Source organism: Amia ocellicauda, unplaced genomic scaffold (genome assembly GCF_036373705.1).
Source record: "Amia ocellicauda isolate fAmiCal2 unplaced genomic scaffold, fAmiCal2.hap1 HAP1_SCAFFOLD_168, whole genome shotgun sequence".
NCBI classification, from domain to species: domain Eukaryota; kingdom Metazoa; phylum Chordata; class Actinopteri; order Amiiformes; family Amiidae; genus Amia; species Amia ocellicauda.
Genome location: NW_027102731.1, coordinates 67,769 through 87,818, shown reverse-complemented (window position 1 = coordinate 87,818; position 20,050 = coordinate 67,769). Strand labels below are relative to the sequence as shown.

Below are 20,050 nucleotides of genomic sequence, written 5' to 3'. Positions count from 1 at the left end.
CTCTACCATCTGAACGTCTCAACAGAAATCGAGACTCATCAGACCAGGCAACATTTTTCCAGTCTTCAACTGTCCAATTTTGGTGAGCTTGTGCAAATTGTAGCCTCTTTTTCCTATTTGTAGTGGAGATGAGTGGTACCCGGTGGGGTCTTCTGCTGTTGTAGCCCATCCGCCTCAAGGTTGTACATGTTGTGGCTTCACAAATGCTTTGCTGCATACCTCGGTTGTAACGAGTGGTTATTTCAGTCAAAGTTGCTCTTCTATCAGCTTGAATCAGTCGGCCCATTCTCCTCTGACCTCTAGCATCAACAAGGTATTTTCGCCCACAGGACTGCCGCATACTGGATGTTTTTCCCTTTTCACACCATTCTTTGTAAACCCTAGAAATGGTTGTGCGTGAAAATCCCAGTAACTGAGCAGATTGTGAAATACTCAGACCGGCCTGTCTGGCACCAACAACCATGCCACGCTCAAAATTGCTTAAATCACCTTTCTTTCCCATTCAGACATTCAGTTTGGAGTTCAGGAGATTGTCTTGACCAGGACCACACCCCTAAATGCATTGAAGCAACTGCCATGTGATTGGTTGATTAGATAATTGCATTAATGAGAAATTGAACAGGTGTTCCTAATAATCCTTTAGGTGAGTGTATACCAGTGCAGCAAAGGGTGTTGAAAGTAGCCGGGTACGTGTACAATTCTTCAATTATATCTCCTGGAGACAGAAAGAGAGTATTAAGAGCTACGATGAAGTTACCCAGGAGACGTAAAAAGCTTGCAGCACCTGGTATTTCTAGGAGGTCTCCCATCCAAATACTGACCAGGCCCTGCCCCGTTTAGCTTCCGAGATCTGACGAGATCGGGCGCATTCAGGACGGTGTGGCCACAAGCTGAAAGGCCTGGCTGCATGATGTCTCTTAAAGGTTGGCGGGTATTGACAGAACTTCCAGCAAAAAAAAAAAGAAAAAAAGAAAAAAGAAAAATGGATGGAAAAATATCAGTGCAGCAAAGGGTGTTGACAGTAGCTGGATACGTGTACAATACTTCAATTATATCTCCTCCAGACAGAGAGAGAGTATTAAGAGCTACGATAAAGTTACCCAGGAGACGTAAAAGCTTGCAGCACTAGGTATTTCCAGGAGGTCTCACTTTCATGTACTGACCAGGTCCTGCCCCGTTTAGCTTCCGAGATCTGACGAGATCGGGCGCGTTCAGGATGGTGTGGCCGTAAGCCGAGATGCCTGGCTGCATGATGTCTCTTAAAGGCTGGCGGGTATTGACGGAACTGCCAGCAAAAAAAAAAAAGAAAAATAGAGGGAAATATACCAGTGCAGCAAAGGGTGTTGAAAGTAGCCGGGTACGTGTACAATTCTTCAATTACATCTCCTGGAGACAGAAAGAGAGTATTAAGAGCTACGATGAAGTTACCCAGGAGACGTAAAAGCTTGCAGCACTAGGTATTTCCAGGAGGTCTCACTTTCATGTACTGACCAGGTCCTGCCCCGTTTAGCTTCCGAGATCTGACGAGATCGGGCGCGTTCAGGACGGTGTGGCCGCAAGCCAAGAGGCCTGGCTGCATGATGTCTCTTAAAGGCTGGCGGGTATTGACGGAATTTCCAGCAAAAAAAAAAAAAAAAAAAATAGAAAAATGGAGGGAAAAATATCAGTGCAGGAAAGGGTGTTGAAAGTAGCCGGGTACGTGTACAATTCTTCAATTATATCTCCTGGAGACAGAAAGAGAGTATTAAGAGCTACGATGAAGTTACCCAGGAGACGTAAAAGGTTTGCAGCACCTGGTATTTCTAGGAGGTCTCCCATCCAAGTACTGACCAGGCCCTGCCCCGTTTAGCTTCCGAGATCTGACGAGATCGAGCGCATTCAGGACGGTGTGGCCGCAAGCCAAGAGGCCTGGCTGCATGATGTCTCTTAAAGGTTGGCGGGTATTGACGGAACTTCCAGCAAAAAAAAAAAAGAAAAAAAGAAAAAAGAAAAATGGATGGAAAAATATCAGTGCAGCAAAGGGTGTTGACAGTAGCTGGATACGTGTACAATACTTCAATTATATCTCCTCCAGACAGAGAGAGAGTATTAAGAGCTACGATAAAGTTACCCAGGAGACGTAAAAGCTTGCAGCACTAGGTATTTCCAGGAGGTCTCACTTTCATGTACTGACCAGGTCCTGCCGCGTTTAGCTTCCGAGATCTGACGAGATCGGGCGCGTTCAGGATGGTGTGGCCGCAAGCCGAGATGCCTGGCTGCATGATGTTTCTTTAAGGCTGGCGGGTATTGACGGTACTTCCAGCAAAAAAAAAAAGAAAAAAGAAAAATGGAGGGAAAAATATCAGTGCAGCAAAGGGTTTTGAAAGTAGCCGGGTACGTGTACAATTCTTCAATAATATCTCCAACAGACTGAAAGAGAGTATTAAGAGCTATGATGAAGTTACCCAGGAGACGTAAAAAGCTTGCAGCACCTGGTATTTCTAGGAGGTCTCCCATCCAAGTACTGACCAGGACCTGCCCCGTTAGCTTCCGAGATTTGACGAGATCTGGCGCGTTCAGGATGGTGTGGCCGCAAGCCGAGATGCCTGGCTGCATGATGTCTCTTAAAGGCTGGCGGGTATTGACGGAACTGCCAGCAAAAAAAAAAAGAAAAATAGAGGGAAATATACCAGTGCAGCAAAGGGTGTTGAAAGTAGCCGGGTACGTGTACAATACTTCAATTATATCTCCTCCAGACAGATAGAGAGTATTAAGAGCTACGATAAAGTTACCCAGGAGACGTAAAAGCTTGCAGCACGAGCTATTTCCAGGAGGTCTCACATTCATGTACTGACCAGGTCCTGCCCCGTTAGCTTCCGAGATCTGACGAGATCGGGCGCGTTCAGGACGGTGTGGCCGCAAGCCGAGATGTCTGGCTGCATGATGTCTCTTAAAGGCTGGCGGGTATTGACGGAATTTCCAGCAAAAAAAAAAAAAAAAAAAAGAAAAATGGAGGGAAAAATATCAGTGCAGGAAAGGGTGTTGAAAGTAGCCGGGTACGTATGTGTACAATTCTTCAATTATATCTCCTGAAAACAGAAAGAGAGTATTAAGAGCTACGATGAAGTTACCCAGGAGACGTAAAAAGCTTGCAGGACCTGGTATTTCCAGGAGGTCTCCCATCAAAGTACTGACCAGGCCCTGCCCCGTTTAGCTTCCGAGATCTGACGAGATCGGGCGCGTTCAGGATGGTGTGGCCGCAAGCCAAGATGCCTGGCTGCATGATGTCTCTTAAAGGCTGGCGGGTATTGACGGAACTGCCAGCAAAAAAAAAAAAAAAAAAGAAAAATGGATGGAAAAATATCAGTGCAGCAAATAGTGTTGACAGTAGCTGGGTACGTGTACAATACTTCAATTATATCTCCTCCAGACAGATAGAGAGTATTAAGAGCTACGATGAAGTTACCCAGGAGACGTAAAAAGCTTGCAGCACCTGGTATTTCTAGGAGGTCTCCCATCCAAGTACTGACCAGGCCCTGCCCCGTTTAGCTTCCGAGATCTGACGAGATCGGGCGCATTCAGGACGGTGTGGCCACAAGCCGAAAGGCCTGGCTGCATGATGTCTCTTAAAGGTTGGCGGGTATTGACGGAACTTCCAGCAAAAAAAAAAAAAAAAAAAAATAGAAAAATGGAGGGAAAAATATCAGTGCAGGAAAGGGTGTTGAAAGTAGCCGGGTACGTGTACAATTCTTCAATTATATCTCCTGCAGACTAAAAGAGAGTATTAAGAGCTACGATAAAGTTACCCAGGAGACGTAAAAGCTTGCAGCACCTGGTATTTCCAGGAGGTCTCACATTCAAGTACTGACCAGGTCCTGCCCGTTTAGCTTCCGAGATCTGACGATATCATGCGCGTTCAGGACGGTGTGGCCGAAAGCCAAGAGGCCCGGCTGCATGATGTCTCTTTAAGGCTGGCGGGTATTGACGGAACTTCCAGCAAAAAAAAAAAGAAAAAAGAAAAATGGAGGGAAAAATATCAGTGCAGGAAAGGGTGTTGAAAGTAGCCGGGTACGTACGTGTACAATTCTTCAATTATATCTCCTGAAAACAGAAAGAGAGTATTAAGAGCTACGATGAAGTTACCTAGGAGACGTAAAAAGCTTGCAGGACCTGGTATTTCCAGGAGGTCTCCCATCAAAGTACTGACCAGGCCCTGCCCCGTTTAGCTTCCGAGATCTGACGAGATCGGGCGCGTTCAGGATGGTGTGGCCGCAAGCCAAGATGCCTGGCTGCATGATGTCTCTTAAAGGCTGGCGGGTATTGACGGAACTGCCAGCAAAAAAAAAAAAAAAAAAAGAAAAATGGATGGAAAAATATCAGTGCAGCAAATAGTGTTGACAGTAGCTGGGTACGTGTACAATACTTCAATTATATCTCCTCCAGACAGATAGAGAGTATTAAGAGCTACGATGAAGTTACCCAGGAGACGTAAAAAGCTTGCAGCACCTGGTATTTCTAGGAGGTCTCCCATCCAAGTACTGACCAGGCCCTGCCCCGTTTAGCTTCCGAGATCTGACGAGATCGGGCGCATTCAGGACGGTGTGGCCACAAGCCGAAAGGCCTGGTTGCATGATGTCTCTTAAAGGTTGGCGGGTATTGACGGAACTTCCAGCAAAAAAAAAAAAAAAAAAAAATAGAAAAATGGAGGGAAAAATATCAGTGCAGGAAAGGGTGTTGAAAGTAGCCGGGTACGTGTACAATTCTTCAATTATATCTCCTGCAGACTAAAAGAGAGTATTAAGAGCTACGATAAAGTTACCCAGGAGACGTAAAAGCTTGCAGCACCTGGTATTTCCAGGAGGTCTCACATTCAAGTACTGACCAGGTACTGCCCGTTTAGCTTCCGAGATCTGACGATATCATGCGCGTTCAGGACGGTGTGGCCGAAAGCCAAGAGGCCCGGCTGCATGATGTCTCTTTAAGGCTGGCGGGTATTGACGGAACTTCCAGCAAAAAAAAAAAGAAAAAAGAAAAATGGAGGGAAAAATATCAGTGCAGCAAAGGGTTTTGAAAGTAGCCGGGTACGTGTACAATTCTTCAATAATATCTCCTACAGACTGAAAGAGAGTATTAAGAGCTATGATGAAGTTACCCAGGAGACGTAAAAAGCTTGCAGCACCTAGTATTTCCAGGAGGTCACCCATCCAAGTACTGACCAGGCCCTGCCCCGTTAGCTTCCGAGATCTGACGACATCGGGCGCGTTCAGGACGGTGTGGCCGCAAGCCAAGAGGCCTGGCTGCATGATGTCTCTTAAAGGCTGGCGGGTATTGACGGAACTTCCAGCAAAAAAAAAAAAAAAAAAAAATGGAAAATGGAGGGAAAAATATCAGTGCAGCAAAGGCTGTTGAAAGTAGCCGGGTACGTGTACAATACTTCAATTATATCTCCTCCAGACAGATAGAGAGTATTAAGAGCTACGATGAAGTTTCCCAGGAGACGTAAAAAGCTTGCAGCACCAGGTATTTCCAGGAGGTCTCCCATCCAAGTACTGACCAGGCCTTGCCCGGCTTAGCTTCCAAGATCTGATGAGATCGGGCGTGTTCAGGACGGTGTGGCCGCAAGCCAAGAGGCCTGGCTGCATGATGTCTCTTAAAGGCTGGCGGGTATTGACGGAACTTCCAGCAAAAAATAAAAAATAAATAAATAGAAAAATGGAGGGAAAAATATCAGTGCAGGACAGGGTGTTGAAAGTAGCCGGGTACATGTACAATTCTTCAATTATATCTCCTCCAGACTGAATGAGAGTATTAAGAGCTACGCTGAAGTTACCCAGGAGATGTAAAAAGCTTTCAGCACCTGGTATTTCCAGGAGGTCAACCATCCAATTACTGTTCAGGCCCTGCCCAGTTTTTCTTCCGAGATCTGACGAGATCTTGCGTCTTCAGGACGGTGTGGCCTCAAGCCAAGAGGCCTGGCTGCATGATGTCTCTTAAAGGCTGGAGGGTATTGATGGAACTTCCAGCAAGAAACAAAAGAAAAAAGAAAATTGGAGGGAAAAATATCAGTGCAGCAAAGCGTGTTGAAGGTAGCCGGGTACGTGTACAATTCTTCAATTATATCTCCTCCAGACAGATAGAGAGTATTAAGAGCTACGATAAAGTTACCCAGGAGACGTAAAAGCTTGCAGCACCAGGTATTTCCAGGAGGTCTCACATTCAAGTACTGACCAGGTCCTGCCCCGTTTAGCTTCCGAGATCTGACGAGATCGGGCGCGTTCAGGACGGTGTGGCCGCAAGCCGAGATGTCTGGCTGCATGATGTCTCTTAAAGGCTGGCGTGTATTGACGGAATTTCCAGCAAAAAAAAAAAAAAAAAAGAAAAATGGATGGAAAAATATCAGTGCAGGAAAGGGTGTTGAAAGTAGCCGGGTACGTGTACAATTCTTCAAATATATCTCCTCCAGACAGATAGAGAGTATTAAGAGCTACGATAAAGTTACCCAGGAGACGTAAAAGCTTGCAGCACCAGGTATTTCCAGGAGGTCTCACATTCATGTACTGACCAGGTCCTGCCCCGTTTAGCTTCCAAGATCTGACGAGATCGGGCGAGTTCAGGATGGTGTGGCCGCAAGCCGAGATGCCTGGCTGCATGATGTCTCTTAAAGGCTGGCGGGTATTGACGGAATTTCCAGCAAAAAAAAAAAAAAAAAAATAGAAAACTGGAGGGAAAAATATCAGTGCAGGAAAGGGTGTTGAAAGTAGCCGGGTACGTGTACAATTCTTCAAATATATCTCCTGGAGACAGAAAGAGAGTATTAAGAGCTACGATGAAGTTACCCAGGAGACGTAAAAAGTTTCCAGCACCTGGTATTTCTAGGAGGTCTCCCATCCAAGTACTGACCAGGCCCTGCCCCGTTTAGCTTCCGAGATCTGACGAGATCGGGCGCGTTCAGGATGGTGTGGCCGCAATCCGAGACGCCTGGCTGCATGATGTCTCTTAAAGGCTGGCGGGTATTGACGGAACTGCCAGCAAAAAAAAAAGAAAAAAGAAAAATGGAGGGAAAAATATCAGTGCAGCAAAGGGTGTTGAAAGTAGCCGGGTACGTGTACAATTCTTCAATTATATCTCTTCCAGACAGAAAGAGAGTATTAAGAGCTACGATGAAGTTACTCAGGAGACGTAAGATGCTTGCAGCACCTTTTATTTCCAGCAGGTCTCCCATGCAAGTACTGAACAGGCACTGCCCCGTTCAGCTTCCGAGGTCTGACGAGATTGGGGGTGTTCAGGGCGGTGTGGCCGCAAGCCGAGAGGCCTGGCTGCATGATGTGTCTTAATGGTTGGCGGGTATTGAAGGAGCTTCCAGCAAAAAAAAAAAAAAAGAAAAATGGAGGGAAAAATATCAGTGCAGCAATGGGTGTTGAAAGTAGCCGGGTACGTGTACAATACTTCAATTATATCTCCTCCAGACAGAAAGAGAGTATTAAGAGCTACGATAAACTTACCCAGCAGACGTAAAAAGCTTGCAGCACCTGGTATTTCCAGGAGGTCTCCCATCCAAGTACTGACCAGGCCCTGCCCCACTCAGTTTCCGAGATCTTACGAGATCGGACGCGTTCAGGACGGTGTGGCCGCAAGCCGAGATGCCTGGCTGCATGATGTCTCTTAAAGGCTGGCGGGTATTGACGGAACTGCCAGCAATAAAAAAAAAGAGAAATGGAGGGAGAAATACCAGTGCAGCAAAGGGTGTTGAAAGTAGCCGGGTACGTGTACAATACTTGAATTATATCTCCTCCAGACAGAAAGAGCGTATTAAGAGCTACGATGAAGTTACCCAGGAGACGTAAAAAGCTTGCAGCACCTGGTATTTCTAGGAGGTCAGCCATCCAAGTACTGACCAGGCCCTGCCCCGTTTAGCTTCCGAGATCTAACGAGATCAGGCACGTTCAGGACAATGTGGCCGCAAGCCAAGAGGCCTGGCTGCATGATGTCTCTTAATGGCTGGCGGGTATTGACGGAACTTCCAGCAAAAAAAAAAAAAAAAAAAAAAGAAAAAGAAAAATGGAGGGAAAAATATCAGTGCAGTAATGGGTTTTGAAAGTAGCCGGGTACGTGTACAATTCTTCAATTATATCTCCTCCAGACAGAAAGAGAGTATTAAGAGCTACGATGAAGTTACCCAGGAGACGTAAAAAGCTTGCAGCACCTGGCATTTCCAGGAGGTCACCCAACCAAGTACTGACCAGACCCTGCCCCGTTTTGCTTCCGAGATATGATGAGATCAGGCGCGTTCAGGACGGTGTGGCCGCAAGCCAAGAGACCTGGCTGCATGATGTCTCTTAAAGGCTGGCAAGTATTGACGGAACTTCCAGCAAAAAAAAAAAAAAAAAAAATAGAAAAAGGGAGGGAAAAATATCAGTGCAGCAAAGGGTGTTGTAAGTAGCCGGGTACATGTACAATTCTTCAATTATATCTCCTCCAGACAGAGAGAGAGTATTAAGAGCTACGATAAAGTTACCCAGGAGACGTAAAAGCTTGCAGCACTAGGTATTTCCAGGAGGTCTCACATTCATGTACTAACCAGGTCCTGCCCCGTTTAGCTTCCGAGATCTGACGAGATCGGGCGCGTTCAGTATGGTGTGGCCGAAAGCCGAGATGCCTGGCTGCATGATGTCTCTTAAAGGATGGCGGGTATTGACGGAATTTCCAGCAAAAAAAAAAAAAAAAAAAAAAAAAAAAAAATGGATGGAAAAATATCAGTGCAGCAAAGGGTGTTGACAGTAGCTGGGTACGTGTACAATACTTCAATTATATCTCCTCCAGACAGATAGAGAGTATTAAGAGCTACGATAAAGTTACCCAGGAGACGTAAAAGCTTGCAGCACAAGGTATTTCCAGGAGGTCTCACATTCATGTACTGACCAGGTCCTGCCCCGTTTAGCTTCCGAGATCTGACGAGATCGGGCGCGTTCAAGATGGTGTGGCCGCAAGCCGAGATGCCTGGCTGCATGATGTCTCTTAAAGGTTGGCGGGTATTGATGGAACTTCCAGCAAAAAAAAAAAAAAAAAAGAAAAATGGATGGAAAAATATCAGTGCAGCAAAGGGTGTTGACAGTAGCTGGGTACGTGTACAATACTTCAATTATATCTCCTCCAGACAGAGAGAGAGTATTAAGAGCTACGATAAAGTTACCCAGGAGACGTAAAAGCTTGCAGCACTAGGTATTTCCAGGAGGTCTCACTTTCATGTACTGACCAGGTCCTGCCCCGTTTAGCTTCCGAGATCTGATGAGATCGGGCGCGTTCAGGATGGTGTGGCCGCAAGCCAAGATGCCTGGCTGCATGATGTCTCTTAAAGGCTGGCGGGTATTGACGGAACTGCCAGCAAAAAAAAAAATGAAAAATAGAGGGAAATATACCAGTGCAGCAAAGGGTGTTGAAAGTAGCCGGGTACGTTTACAATTCTTCAATTATATCTTCTCCAGACAGAAAGAGAGTATTAAGAGCTACGATGAAGTTCCCCAGGAGACGTAAAAAGCTGGCAGCACCTGGTATTTCCAGGAGGTTTCACATTTAAGTACTGACCAGGTCCTGCCCCGTTTAGCTTCCGAGATCTGACAAGATCGGGCGCGTTCAGGACGGTGTGGCCGGCAAGCCGAGATGTCTGGCTGCATGATGTCTCTTAAAGGCTAGCGGGTATTGACGGAATTTCCAGCAAAAAAATAAAAAAGAAAAAAGAAAAATGGATGGAAAAATATCAGTGCAGCAAAGCGTGTTGACAGTAGCTGGGTACGTGTACAATACTTCAATTATATCTCCTCCAGACAGATAGAGAGTATTAAGAGCTACGATTAAGTTACCCAGGAGACGTAAAAGCTTGCAGCACCAGGTATTTCCAGGAGGTCTCACATTCATGTACTGACCAGGTCCTGCCCCGATTAGCTTCCGAGATCTGACGAGATCGGGCGCGTTCAGGATGGTGTGGCCGCAAGCCAAGATGCCTGGCTGCATGATGTCTCTTAAAGGCTGGCGGGTATTGACGGAACTGCCAGCAAAAAAAAAAGAAAAATAGAGGGAAATATACCAGTGCAGCAACGGGTGTTGAAAGTAGCCGGGTACGTGTACAATTCTTCAATTATATCTCCTGGAGACAGAGAGAGAGTATTAAGAGCTACGATGAAGTTACCCAGGAGACGTAAAAAGCTTGCAGCACCTGGTATTTCTAGGAGGTCTCCCATCCAAATACTGACCAGGCCCTGCCCCGTTTAGCTTCCGAGATCTGACGAGATCGGGCGCATTCAGGACGGTGTGGCCACAAGCTGAAAGGCCTGGCTGCATGATGTCTCTTAAAGGTTGGCGGGTATTGACAGAACTTCCAGCAAAAAAAAAAAAGAAAAAAAGAAAAAAGAAAAATGGATGGAAAAAAATCAGTGCAGCAAAGGGTGTTGACAGTAGCTGGATACGTGCACAATACTTCAATTATATCTCCTCCAGACAGAGAGAGAGTATTAAGAGCTACGATAAAGTTACCCAGGAGACGTAAAAGCTTGCAGCACTAGGTATTTCCAGGAGGTCTCACTTTCATGTACTGACCAGGTCCTGCCCCGTTTAGCTTCCGAGATCTGACGAGATCGGGCGCGTTCAGGATGGTGTGGCCGTAAGCCGAGATGCCTGGCTGCATGATGTCTCTTAAAGGCTGGCGGGTATTGACGGAACTGCCAGCAAAAAAAAAAAAGAAAAATAGAGGGAAATATACCAGTGCAGCAAAGGGTGTTGAAAGTAGCCGGGTACGTGTACAATTCTTCAATTACATCTCCTGGAGACAGAAAGAGAGTATTAAGAGCTACGATGAAGTTACCCAGGAGACGTAAAAAGCTTGCAGCACCTGGTATTTCTAGGAGGTCTCCCATCCAAGTACTGACCAGGCCCTGCCCCGTTTAGCTTCCGAGATCTGACGAGATCGGGCGCGTTCAGGACGGTGTGGCCGCAAGCCAAGAGGCCTGGCTGCATGATGTCTCTTAAAGGCTGGCGGGTATTGACGGAATTTCCAGCAAAAAAAAAAAAAAAAAAAATAGAAAAATGGAGGGAAAAATATCAGTGCAGGAAAGGGTGTTGAAAGTAGCCGGGTACGTGTACAATTCTTCAATTATATCTCCTGGAGACAGAAAGAGAGTATTAAGAGCTACGATGAAGTTACCCAGGAGACGTAAAAGGCTTGCAGCACCAGGTATTTCTAGGAGGTCTCCCATCCAAGTACTGACCAGGCCCTGCCCCGTTTAGCTTCCGAGATCTGACGAGATCGGGCGCGTTCAGGATGGTGTGGCCGCAAGCCAAGAGGCCTGGCTGCATGATGTCTCTTAAAGGTTGGCGGGTATTGACGGAACTTCCAGCAAAAAAAAAAAAAAAAAAAAAATGGATGGAAAAATATCAGTGCAGCAAAGGGTGTTGACAGTAGCTGGGTACGTGTACTATACTTCAATTATATCTCCTCCAGACAGATAGAGAGTATTAAGAGCTACGATAAAGTTACCCAGGAGACGTGAAAGCTTGCAGCACTAGGTATTTCCAGGAGGTCTCACTTTCATGTACTGACCAGGTCCTGCCCCGTTTAGCTTCCGAGATCTGACGAGATCGGGCGCGTTCAGGATGGTGTGGCCGTAAGCCGAGATACCTGGCTGCATGATGTCTCTTAAAGGCTGGCGGGTATTGACGAAACTGCCAGCAAAAAAAAAAAAGAAAAATAGAGGGAAATATACCAGTGCAGCAAAGGGTGTTGAAAGTAGCCGGGTACGTGTACAATTCTTCAATTACATCTCCTGGAGACAGAAAGAGAGTATTAAGAGCTACGATGAAGTTACCCAGGAGACGTAAAAAGCTTGCAGCACCTGGTATTTCTAGGAGGTCTCCCATCCAAGTACTGACCAGGCCCTGCCCCGTTTAGCTTCTGAGATCTGACGAGATCGGGCGCGTTCAGGACGGTGTGGCCGCAAGCCAAGAGGCCTGGCTGCATGATGTCTCTTAAAGGCTGGCGGGTATTGACGGAATTTCCAGCAAAAAAAAAAAAAAAAAAAATAGAAAAATGGAGGGAAAAATATCAGTGCAGGAAAGGGTGTTGAAAGTAGCCGGGTACGTGTACAATTCTTCAATTATATCTCCTGGAGACAGAAAGAGAGTATTAAGAGCTACGATGAAGTTACCCAGGAGACGTAAAAGGCTTACAGCACCTGGTATTTCTAGGAGGTCTCCCATCCAAGTACTGACCAGGCCCTGCCCCGTTTAGCTTCCGAGATCTGACGAGATCGAGCGCATTCAGGACGGTGTGGCCGCAAGCCAAGAGGCCTGGCTGCATGATGTCTCTTAAAGGTTGGCGGGTATTGACGGAATTTCCAGCAAAAAAAAAAAAAAAAAAAAAGAAAAATGGAGGGAAAAATATCAGTGCAGGAAAAGGTGTTGAAAGTAGCCGGGTACGTGTACAATTCTTCAATTATATCTCCTGGAGACAGAAAGAGAGTATTAAGAGCTACGATGAAGTTACCCAGGAGACGTAAAAAGCTTGCAGCACCTGGTATTTCTAGGAGGTCTCCCATCCAAGTACTGACCAGGCCCTGCCCCGTTTAGCTTCCGAGATCTGACGAGATCGGGAGCATTCAGGACGTTGTGGCCACAAGTCAAAAGGCCTGGCTGCATGATGTCTCTTAAAGGTTGGCGGGTATTGACGGAACTTCCAGCAAAAAGAAAAAAAAAAAAAAATAGAAAAATGGAAGGAAAAATATCAGTGCAGGAAAGGGTGTTGAAAGTAGCCGGGTACGTGTACAATTCTTCAATTATATCTCCTGCAGACTGAAAGAGAGTATTAAGAGCTACGATAAAGTTACCCAGGAGACGTAAAAGCTTGCAGCACCTGGTATTTCCAGGAGGTCTCACATTCAAGTACTGACCAGGTCCTGCCCCGTTTAGCTTCCGAGATCTGACGATATCATGCGCATTCAGGACGGTGTGGCCGAAAGCCGAGAGGCCCAGCTGCATGATGTCTCTTAAAGGTTGGCGGGTATTGACGGAACTTCCAGCAAAAAAAAAAAAGAAAAAAAGAAAAAAGAAAAATGGATGGAAAAATATCAGTGCAGCAAAGGGTGTTGACAGTAGCTGGGTACGTGTACAATACTTCAATTATATCTCCTCCAGACAGAGAGAGAGTATTAAGAGCTACGATAAAGTTACCCAGGAGACGTAAAAGCTTGCAGCACTAGGTATTTCCAGGAGGTCTCACTTTCATGTACTGACCAGGTCCTGCCGCGTTTAGCTTCCGAGATCTGACGAGATCGGGCGCGTTCAGGATGGTGTGGCCGCAAGCCAAGATGCCTGGCTGCATGATGTCTCTTAAAGGCTGGCGGGTATTGACGGAACTGCCAGCAAAAAAAAAAAGAAAAATAGAGGGAAATATACCAGTGCAGCAAAGGGTGTTGAAAGTAGCCGGGTACGTGTACAATTCTTCAATTATATCTCCTGGAGACAGAAAGAGAGTATTAAGAGCTACGATGAAGTTACCCAGGAGACGTAAAAAGCTTGCAGCACTTGGTATTTCTAGGAGGTCTCCCATCCAAGTACTGACCAGGCCCTGGCCCGTTTAGCTTCCGAGATCTAACGAGATCGGGCGCATTCAGGACGGTGTGGCCACAAGCCGAAAGGCCTGGCTGCATGATGTCTCTTAAAGGTTGGCGGGTATTGACGGAACTTCCAGCAAAAAAAAAAAAAAAAAAAAGAAAAATGGATGGAAAAATATCAGTGCAGCAAATGGTGTTGACAGTAGCTGGGTTCGTGTACAATACTTCAATTATATCTCCTCCAGACAGAGAGAGAGTATTAAGAGCTACGATAAAGTTACCCAGGAGACGTAAAAGCTTGCAGAACTAGGTATTTCCAGGAGGTCTCACTTTCATGTACTGACCAGGTCCTGCCCCGTTTAGCTTCCGAGATCTGACGAGATCGGGCGTGTTCAGGACGGTGTGGCCGCAAGCCGAGATGCCTGGCTGCATGATGTCTCTTAAAGGCTGGCGGGTATTGACGGAACTTCCAGCAAAAAAAAAAATAAAAAAAATGGAAAATGGAGGGAAAAATATCAGTGCAGCAAAGGCTGTTGAAAGTAGCCGGGCACGTGTACAATACTTCAATTATATCTCCTCCAGACAGATAGAGAGTATTAAGAGCTACGATGAAGTTTCCCAGGAGACGTAAAAAGCTTGCAGTACCAGGTATTTCCAGGAGGTCTCCCATCCAAGTACTGACGAGGCCCTGCCCCGTTTAGCTTCCGAGATCTGACGAGATCGGGCGTGTTCAGGACGGTGTGGCCACAAGCCAAGAGGCCGGGCTGCATGATGTCTCTTAAAGGCTGGCGGGTATTGACAGAACTTCCAGCAAAAAATAAAAAATAAATAAATAGAAAAATGGAGGGAAAAATATCAGTGCAGGACAGGGTGTTGAAAGTAGCCGGGTACGTGTACAATACTTCAATTATATCTCCTCCAGACTGAATGAGAGTATTAAGAGCTACGCTGAAGTTACCCAGGAGATGTAAAAAGCTTTCAGCACCTGGTATTTCCAGGAGGTCACCCATCCAATTACTGACCAGGCCCTGCCCAGTTTTTCTTCCGAGATCTGACGAGATCTTGCGTCTTCAGGACGGTGTGGCCGCAAGCCGAGATGCCTGGCTGCATGATGTCTCTTAAAGGTTGGCGGGTATTGACGGAACTTCCAGCAAAAAAAATATATAAAAAAAGAAAAAAGAAAAATGGATGGAAAAATATCAGTGCAGCAAAGGGTGTTGACAGTAGCTGGATACGTGTACAATACTTCAATTATATCTCCTCCAGACAGAGAGAGAGTATTAAGAGCTACGATGAAGTTACCCAGGAGACGGAAAAGCTTGCAGCACCTGGTATTTCCAGGAGGTCTCACATTGAAGTACTGACCAGGTCCTGCCCCGCTTAGCTTCCGAGATCTGACGATATCATGCGCATTCAGGACGGTGTGGCCGAAAGCCGAGAGGCCCAGCTGCATGATGTCTCTTTAAGGCTGGCGGGTATTGACGGAACTTCCAGCAAAAAAAAAAAGAAAAAAGAAAAATGGAGGGAAAAATATCAGTGCAGCAAAGGGTTTTGAAAGTAGCCGGGTACGTGTACAATTCTTCAATAATATCTCCTCCAGACTGAAAGAGAGTATTAAGAGCTATGATGAAGTTACCCAGGAGACGTAAAAAGCTTGCAGCACCTGGTATTTCTAGGAGGTCTCCCATCCAAGTACTGACCAGGACCTACCCCGTTAGCTTCCGAGATTTGACGAGATCGGGCGCGTTCAGGATGGTGTGGCCGCAAGCCGAGATGCCTGGCTGCATGATGTCTCTTAAAGGCTGGCGGGTATTGACGGAACTGCCAGCAAAAAAAAAAAGAAAAATAGAGGGAAATATACCAGTGCAGCAAAGGGTGTTGAAAGTAGCCGGGTACGTGTACAATACTTCAATTATATCTCCTCCAGACAGATAGAGAGTATTAAGAGCTACGATAAAGTTACCCAGGAGACGTAAAAGCTTGCAGCACGAGGTATTTCCAGGAGGTCTCACATTCATGTTCTGACCAGGTCCTGCCCCGTTTAGCTTCCGAGATCTGACAAGATCGGGCGCGTTCAGGACGGTGTGGCCGCAAGCCGAGATGTCTGGCTGCATGATGTCTCTTAAAGGCTGGCGGGTATTGACGGAATTTCCAGCAAAAAAAAAAAAAAAAAAAAAGAAAAATGGAGGGAAAAATATCAGTGCAGGAAAGGGTGTTGAAAGTAGCCGGGTACGTACGTGTACAATTCTTCAATTATATCTCCTGGAGACAGAAAGAGAGTATTAAGAGCTACGATGAAGTTACCCAGGAGACGTAAAAAGCTTGCAGGACCTGGTATTTCCAGGAGGTCTCCCATCAAAGTACTGACCAGGCCCTGCCCCGTTTAGCTTCCGAGATCTGACGAGATCGGGCGCGTTCAGGATGGTGTGGCCGCAAGCCAAGATGCCTGGCTGCATGATGTCTCTTAAAGGCTGGCGGGTATTGACGGAACTGCCAGCAAAAAAAAAAAAAAAAAAGAAAAATGGATGGAAAAATATCAGTGCAGCAAATAGTGTTGACAGTAGCTGGGTACGTGTACAATACTTCAATTATATCTCCTCCAGACAGATAGAGAGTATTAAGAGCTACGATGAAGTTACCCAGGAGACGTAAAAAGCTTGCAGCACCTGGTATTTCTAGGAGGTCTCCCATCCAAGTACTGACCAGGCCCTGCCCCGTTTAGCTTCCGAGATCTGACGAGATCGGGCGCATTCAGGACGGTGTGGCCACAAGCCGAAAGGCCTGGCTGCATGATGTCTCTTAAAGGTTGGCGGGTATTGACGGAACTTCCAGCAAAAAAAAAAAAAAAAAAAATAGAAAAATGGAGGGAAAAATATCAGTGCAGGAAAGGGTGTTGAAAGTAGCCGGGTACGTGTACAATTCTTCAATTATATCTCCTGCAGACTGAAAGAGAGTATTAAGAGCTACGATAAAGTTACCCAGGAGACGTAAAAGCTTGCAGCACCTGGTATTTCCAGGAGGTCTCACATTCAAGTACTGACCAGGTCCTGCCCGTTTAGCTTCCGAGATCTGACGATATCATGCGCGTTCAGGACGGTGTGGCCGAAAGCCAAGAGGCCCGGCTGCATGATGTCTCTTTAAGGCTGGCGGGTATTGACGGAACTTCCAGCAAAAAAAAAAAGAAAAAAGAAAAATGGAGGGAAAAATATCAGTGCAGCAAAGGGTTTTGAAAGTAGCCGGGTACGTGTACAATTCTTCAATAATATCTCCTACAGACTGAAAGAGAGTATTAAGAGCTATGATGAAGTTACCCAGGAGACGTAAAAAGCTTGCAGCACCTGGTATTTCCAGGAGGTCACCCATCCAAGTACTGACCAGGCCCTGCCCCGTTAGCTTCCGAGATCTGACGACATCGGGCGCGTTCAGGACGGTGTGGCCGCAAGCCAAGAGGCCTGGCTGCATGATGTCTCTTAAAGGCTGGCGGGTATTGACGGAACTTCCAGCAAATAAAAAAAAAAAAAAAAATGGAAAATGGAGGGAAAAATATCAGTGCAGCAAAGGCTGTTGAAAGTAGCCGGGTACGTGTACAATACTTCAATTATATCTCCTCTAGACAGATAGAGAGTATTAAGAGCTACGATGAAGTTTCCCAGGAGACGTAAAAAGCTTGCAGCACCAGGTATTTCCAGGAGGTCTCGCATCCAAGTACTGACCAGGCCCTGCCCCGCTTAGCTACCAAGATCTGATGAGATCGGGCGTGTTCAGGACGGTGTGGCCGCAAGCCAAGAGGCCTGGCTGCATGATGTCTCTTAAAGGCTGGCGGGTATTGACGGAACTTCCAGCAAAAAATAAAAAATAAATAAATAGAAAAATGGAGGGAAAAATATCAGTGCAGGACAGGGTGTTGAAAGTAGCCGGGTACGTGTACAATTCTTCAAATATATCTCCTCCAGACAGATAGAGAGTATTAAGAGCTACGATAAAGTTACCCAGGAGACGTAAAAGCTTGCAGCACCAGGTATTTCCAGGAGGTCTCACATTCAAGTACTGACCAGGTCCTGCCCCGTTTAGCTTCCGAGATCTGACGAGATCGGGCGCGTTCAGGACGGTGTGGCCGCAAGCCGAGATTTCTGGCTGCATGATGTCTCTTAAAGGCTGGCGTGTATTGACGGAATTTCCAGCAAAAAAAAAAAAAAAAAAGAAAAATGGATGGAAAAATATCAGTGCAGGAAAGGGTGTTGAAAGTAGCCGGGTACGTGTACAATTCTTCAAATATATCTCCTCCAGACAGATAGAGAGTATTAAGAGCTACGATAAAGTTACCCAGGAGACGTAAAAGCTTGCAGCACCAGGTATTTCCAGGAGGTCTCACATTCATGTACTGACCAGGTCCTGCCCCGTTTAGCTTCCAAGATCTGACGAGATCGGGCGAGCTCAGGATGGTGTGGCCGCAAGCCGAGATGCCTGGCTGCATGATGTCTCTTAAAGGCTGGCGGGTATTGACGGAATTTCCAGCAAAAAAAAAAAAAAAAAAAATAGAAAACTGGAGGGAAAAATATCAGTGCAGGAAAGGGTGTTGAAAGTAGCCGGGGACGTGTACAATTCTTCAATTATATCTCCTCCAGACAGATAGAGAGTATTAAGAGCTACGATAAAGTTACCCAGGAGACGTAAAAGCTTGCAGCACCAGGTATTTCCAGGAGGTCTCACATTCAAGTACTGACCAGGTCCTGCCCCGTTTAGCTTCCGAGATCTGACGAGATCGGGCGCGTTCAGGACGGTGTGGCCGCAAGCCGAGATTTCTGGCTGCATGATGTCTCTTAAAGGCTGGCGTGTATTGACGGAATTTCCAGCAAAAAAAAAAAAAAAAAAAAAAATGGATGGAAAAATATCAGTGCAGGAAAGGGTGTTGACAGTAGCTGGGTACGTGTACAATTCTTAAATTATATCTCCTCCAAACAGAAAGAAAGAACTAAGAGCTACGATAAAGTTACCCAGGAGACGTAAAATCTTGCAGCACCAGGTATTTCCAGGAGGTCTCCCATCCAAGTACTGACCAGGTCCTGCCCCGTTTAGCTTCCGAGATCTTACGAGATCGGGCACGTTCAGGACGGTTTGGCCGCAAGCCGAGAAGCCTGGCTGCATGATGTCTCTTAAAGGTTGGCGGGTATTGACGGAACTTCCAGCAAAAAAAAAAAAAAAAAAAGAAAAATGGATGGAAAAATATCAGTGCAGCAAAGGGTGTTGACAGTAGCTGGGTACGTGTACAATATTTCAATTATATCTCCTCCAGACAGATAGAGAGTATTAAGAGCTACGATAAAGTTACCCAGGAGACGTAAAAGCTTGCAGTACTAGGTATTTCCAGGAGGTCTCACTTTCATTTACTGACCAGGTCCTGCCCCGTTTAGCTTCCGAGATCTGACGAGATCGGGCGCGTTCAGGATGGTGTGGCCGCAAGCCGAGATGCCTGGCTGCATGATGTCTCTTAAAGGCTGGCGGGTATTGACGGAACTGCCACCAAAAAAAAAAAAGAAAAATAGAGGGAAATATACCAGTGCAGCAAAGGGTGTTGAAAGTAGCCGGGTACGTGTACAATTCTTCAATTATATCACCTGGAGACAGAAAGAGAGTATTAAGAGCTACGATGAAGTTACCCAGGAGACGTAAAAAGCTTGCAGCACCTGGTATTTCTAGGAGGTCTCCCACCCAAGTACTGACCAGGCCCTGCCCCGTTTAGCTTCCGAGATCTGACGAGATCGGGCGCATTCAGGACGGTGTGGCCGCAAGCCAAGAGGCCTGGCTGCATGATGTCTCTTAAAGGTTGGCGGGTATTGACGGAACTTCCAGCAAAAAAAAAAAGAAAAATAGAGGGAAATATACCAGTGCAGCAAAGGGTGTTGAAAGTAGCCGGGTACGTGTACAATTCTTCAATTATATCTCCTGGAGACAGAAAGAGAGTATTAAGAGCTACGATGAAGTTACCCAGGAGACGTAAAAAGCTTGCAGCACCTGGTATTTCTAGGACGTCTCCCATCCAAGTACTGACAAGGCCCTGCCCCGTTTAGCTTCCGAGATCTGACGAGATCGGGCGCATTCAGGACGGTGTGGCCACAAGCCGAAAGGCCTGGCTGCATGATGTCTCTTAAAGGTTGGCGGGTATTGACGGAACTTCCAGCAAAAAAAAAATTTAAAAAAAGAAAAAAGAAAAATGGATGGAAAAATATCAGTGCAGCAAAGGGTGTTGACAGTAGCTGGATACGTGTACAATACTTCAATTATATCTCCTCCAGACAGAGAGAGAGTATTGAGAGCTACGATAAAGTTACCCAGGAGACGTAAAAGCTTGCAGCACTAGGTATTTCCAGGAGGTCTCACTTTCATGTACTGACCAGGTCCTGCCCCGTTTAGCTTCCGAGATGTGACGAGATCGGGCGCGTTCAGGATGGTGTGGCCGCAAGCCGAGATGCCTG

The 20,050-nt window shown here is 46.2% G+C and overlaps 15 non-coding genes and 39 pseudogenes across 15 annotated transcripts; all 54 read right to left on the bottom strand.

Annotated features, from left to right (window-relative positions):
* Positions 1-772: 772 nt before the first annotated feature.
* Positions 773-891, bottom strand: LOC136723836 (5S ribosomal RNA). The gene has a single exon (XR_010806797.1). It is a non-coding gene; the product is annotated as a 5S ribosomal RNA (ribosomal RNA).
* A 223-nt stretch (positions 892-1,114) lies between these two features.
* LOC136723790 (uncharacterized) lies at positions 1,115-1,233 on the bottom strand (annotated as a pseudogene).
* Positions 1,234-1,442: 209 nt separating this feature from the next.
* LOC136723755 (uncharacterized) lies at positions 1,443-1,561 on the bottom strand (annotated as a pseudogene).
* Positions 1,562-1,781: 220 nt separating this feature from the next.
* Positions 1,782-1,900, bottom strand: LOC136723840 (5S ribosomal RNA). The gene has a single exon (XR_010806800.1). It is a non-coding gene; the product is annotated as a 5S ribosomal RNA (ribosomal RNA).
* Positions 1,901-2,124: 224 nt separating this feature from the next.
* Positions 2,125-2,243, bottom strand: LOC136723776 (uncharacterized; annotated as a pseudogene).
* A 216-nt stretch (positions 2,244-2,459) lies between these two features.
* Positions 2,460-2,577, bottom strand: LOC136723758 (uncharacterized; annotated as a pseudogene).
* Positions 2,578-2,785: 208 nt separating this feature from the next.
* LOC136723808 (uncharacterized) lies at positions 2,786-2,903 on the bottom strand (annotated as a pseudogene).
* Positions 2,904-3,125: 222 nt separating this feature from the next.
* LOC136723826 (5S ribosomal RNA) lies at positions 3,126-3,244 on the bottom strand. Its single transcript, XR_010806788.1, has one exon. It is a non-coding gene; the product is annotated as a 5S ribosomal RNA (ribosomal RNA).
* Positions 3,245-3,460: 216 nt separating this feature from the next.
* LOC136723750 (5S ribosomal RNA) lies at positions 3,461-3,579 on the bottom strand. The gene has a single exon (XR_010806772.1). It is a non-coding gene; the product is annotated as a 5S ribosomal RNA (ribosomal RNA).
* Positions 3,580-4,137: 558 nt separating this feature from the next.
* Positions 4,138-4,256, bottom strand: LOC136723825 (5S ribosomal RNA). Its single transcript, XR_010806787.1, has one exon. It is a non-coding gene; the product is annotated as a 5S ribosomal RNA (ribosomal RNA).
* A 217-nt stretch (positions 4,257-4,473) lies between these two features.
* On the bottom strand, positions 4,474-4,592 carry LOC136723737 (5S ribosomal RNA). The gene has a single exon (XR_010806771.1). It is a non-coding gene; the product is annotated as a 5S ribosomal RNA (ribosomal RNA).
* A 554-nt stretch (positions 4,593-5,146) lies between these two features.
* LOC136723720 (uncharacterized) lies at positions 5,147-5,264 on the bottom strand (annotated as a pseudogene).
* Positions 5,265-5,484: 220 nt separating this feature from the next.
* On the bottom strand, positions 5,485-5,603 carry LOC136723854 (5S ribosomal RNA). The gene has a single exon (XR_010806813.1). It is a non-coding gene; the product is annotated as a 5S ribosomal RNA (ribosomal RNA).
* A 555-nt stretch (positions 5,604-6,158) lies between these two features.
* Positions 6,159-6,277, bottom strand: LOC136723670 (uncharacterized; annotated as a pseudogene).
* Positions 6,278-6,492: 215 nt separating this feature from the next.
* On the bottom strand, positions 6,493-6,611 carry LOC136723741 (uncharacterized; annotated as a pseudogene).
* Positions 6,612-6,830: 219 nt separating this feature from the next.
* Positions 6,831-6,949, bottom strand: LOC136723695 (uncharacterized; annotated as a pseudogene).
* Positions 6,950-7,164: 215 nt separating this feature from the next.
* Positions 7,165-7,283, bottom strand: LOC136723805 (uncharacterized; annotated as a pseudogene).
* Positions 7,284-7,496: 213 nt separating this feature from the next.
* LOC136723721 (uncharacterized) lies at positions 7,497-7,615 on the bottom strand (annotated as a pseudogene).
* Positions 7,616-7,825: 210 nt separating this feature from the next.
* On the bottom strand, positions 7,826-7,944 carry LOC136723728 (uncharacterized; annotated as a pseudogene).
* Positions 7,945-8,170: 226 nt separating this feature from the next.
* LOC136723730 (uncharacterized) lies at positions 8,171-8,289 on the bottom strand (annotated as a pseudogene).
* Positions 8,290-8,508: 219 nt separating this feature from the next.
* On the bottom strand, positions 8,509-8,627 carry LOC136723786 (uncharacterized; annotated as a pseudogene).
* Positions 8,628-8,849: 222 nt separating this feature from the next.
* On the bottom strand, positions 8,850-8,968 carry LOC136723744 (uncharacterized; annotated as a pseudogene).
* A 215-nt stretch (positions 8,969-9,183) lies between these two features.
* On the bottom strand, positions 9,184-9,302 carry LOC136723743 (uncharacterized; annotated as a pseudogene).
* A 210-nt stretch (positions 9,303-9,512) lies between these two features.
* Positions 9,513-9,632, bottom strand: LOC136723784 (uncharacterized; annotated as a pseudogene).
* Positions 9,633-9,850: 218 nt separating this feature from the next.
* Positions 9,851-9,969, bottom strand: LOC136723712 (uncharacterized; annotated as a pseudogene).
* Positions 9,970-10,177: 208 nt separating this feature from the next.
* Positions 10,178-10,296, bottom strand: LOC136723824 (5S ribosomal RNA). The gene has a single exon (XR_010806786.1). It is a non-coding gene; the product is annotated as a 5S ribosomal RNA (ribosomal RNA).
* Positions 10,297-10,520: 224 nt separating this feature from the next.
* Positions 10,521-10,639, bottom strand: LOC136723789 (uncharacterized; annotated as a pseudogene).
* A 210-nt stretch (positions 10,640-10,849) lies between these two features.
* LOC136723653 (5S ribosomal RNA) lies at positions 10,850-10,968 on the bottom strand. Its single transcript, XR_010806764.1, has one exon. It is a non-coding gene; the product is annotated as a 5S ribosomal RNA (ribosomal RNA).
* Positions 10,969-11,188: 220 nt separating this feature from the next.
* LOC136723848 (5S ribosomal RNA) lies at positions 11,189-11,307 on the bottom strand. Its single transcript, XR_010806808.1, has one exon. It is a non-coding gene; the product is annotated as a 5S ribosomal RNA (ribosomal RNA).
* Positions 11,308-11,520: 213 nt separating this feature from the next.
* On the bottom strand, positions 11,521-11,639 carry LOC136723788 (uncharacterized; annotated as a pseudogene).
* Positions 11,640-11,849: 210 nt separating this feature from the next.
* Positions 11,850-11,968, bottom strand: LOC136723839 (5S ribosomal RNA). Its single transcript, XR_010806799.1, has one exon. It is a non-coding gene; the product is annotated as a 5S ribosomal RNA (ribosomal RNA).
* Positions 11,969-12,188: 220 nt separating this feature from the next.
* Positions 12,189-12,307, bottom strand: LOC136723841 (5S ribosomal RNA). Its single transcript, XR_010806801.1, has one exon. It is a non-coding gene; the product is annotated as a 5S ribosomal RNA (ribosomal RNA).
* Positions 12,308-12,526: 219 nt separating this feature from the next.
* On the bottom strand, positions 12,527-12,645 carry LOC136723696 (uncharacterized; annotated as a pseudogene).
* Positions 12,646-12,865: 220 nt separating this feature from the next.
* On the bottom strand, positions 12,866-12,984 carry LOC136723802 (uncharacterized; annotated as a pseudogene).
* Positions 12,985-13,208: 224 nt separating this feature from the next.
* LOC136723774 (uncharacterized) lies at positions 13,209-13,327 on the bottom strand (annotated as a pseudogene).
* Positions 13,328-13,536: 209 nt separating this feature from the next.
* On the bottom strand, positions 13,537-13,655 carry LOC136723682 (uncharacterized; annotated as a pseudogene).
* A 217-nt stretch (positions 13,656-13,872) lies between these two features.
* LOC136723792 (uncharacterized) lies at positions 13,873-13,991 on the bottom strand (annotated as a pseudogene).
* Positions 13,992-14,210: 219 nt separating this feature from the next.
* LOC136723693 (uncharacterized) lies at positions 14,211-14,329 on the bottom strand (annotated as a pseudogene).
* A 221-nt stretch (positions 14,330-14,550) lies between these two features.
* Positions 14,551-14,669, bottom strand: LOC136723766 (uncharacterized; annotated as a pseudogene).
* Positions 14,670-14,893: 224 nt separating this feature from the next.
* Positions 14,894-15,012, bottom strand: LOC136723800 (uncharacterized; annotated as a pseudogene).
* A 216-nt stretch (positions 15,013-15,228) lies between these two features.
* Positions 15,229-15,346, bottom strand: LOC136723726 (uncharacterized; annotated as a pseudogene).
* A 208-nt stretch (positions 15,347-15,554) lies between these two features.
* LOC136723813 (uncharacterized) lies at positions 15,555-15,673 on the bottom strand (annotated as a pseudogene).
* A 223-nt stretch (positions 15,674-15,896) lies between these two features.
* On the bottom strand, positions 15,897-16,015 carry LOC136723823 (5S ribosomal RNA). The gene has a single exon (XR_010806785.1). It is a non-coding gene; the product is annotated as a 5S ribosomal RNA (ribosomal RNA).
* Positions 16,016-16,231: 216 nt separating this feature from the next.
* LOC136723725 (5S ribosomal RNA) lies at positions 16,232-16,350 on the bottom strand. Its single transcript, XR_010806770.1, has one exon. It is a non-coding gene; the product is annotated as a 5S ribosomal RNA (ribosomal RNA).
* Positions 16,351-16,903: 553 nt separating this feature from the next.
* On the bottom strand, positions 16,904-17,021 carry LOC136723699 (uncharacterized; annotated as a pseudogene).
* Positions 17,022-17,241: 220 nt separating this feature from the next.
* LOC136723660 (uncharacterized) lies at positions 17,242-17,360 on the bottom strand (annotated as a pseudogene).
* A 220-nt stretch (positions 17,361-17,580) lies between these two features.
* Positions 17,581-17,699, bottom strand: LOC136723669 (uncharacterized; annotated as a pseudogene).
* Positions 17,700-17,914: 215 nt separating this feature from the next.
* On the bottom strand, positions 17,915-18,033 carry LOC136723759 (uncharacterized; annotated as a pseudogene).
* A 219-nt stretch (positions 18,034-18,252) lies between these two features.
* Positions 18,253-18,371, bottom strand: LOC136723668 (uncharacterized; annotated as a pseudogene).
* Positions 18,372-18,585: 214 nt separating this feature from the next.
* LOC136723673 (uncharacterized) lies at positions 18,586-18,704 on the bottom strand (annotated as a pseudogene).
* Positions 18,705-18,920: 216 nt separating this feature from the next.
* Positions 18,921-19,039, bottom strand: LOC136723780 (uncharacterized; annotated as a pseudogene).
* Positions 19,040-19,249: 210 nt separating this feature from the next.
* LOC136723689 (5S ribosomal RNA) lies at positions 19,250-19,368 on the bottom strand. Its single transcript, XR_010806767.1, has one exon. It is a non-coding gene; the product is annotated as a 5S ribosomal RNA (ribosomal RNA).
* A 209-nt stretch (positions 19,369-19,577) lies between these two features.
* LOC136723711 (uncharacterized) lies at positions 19,578-19,696 on the bottom strand (annotated as a pseudogene).
* A 224-nt stretch (positions 19,697-19,920) lies between these two features.
* Positions 19,921-20,039, bottom strand: LOC136723806 (uncharacterized; annotated as a pseudogene).
* Positions 20,040-20,050: the final 11 nt, after the last annotated feature.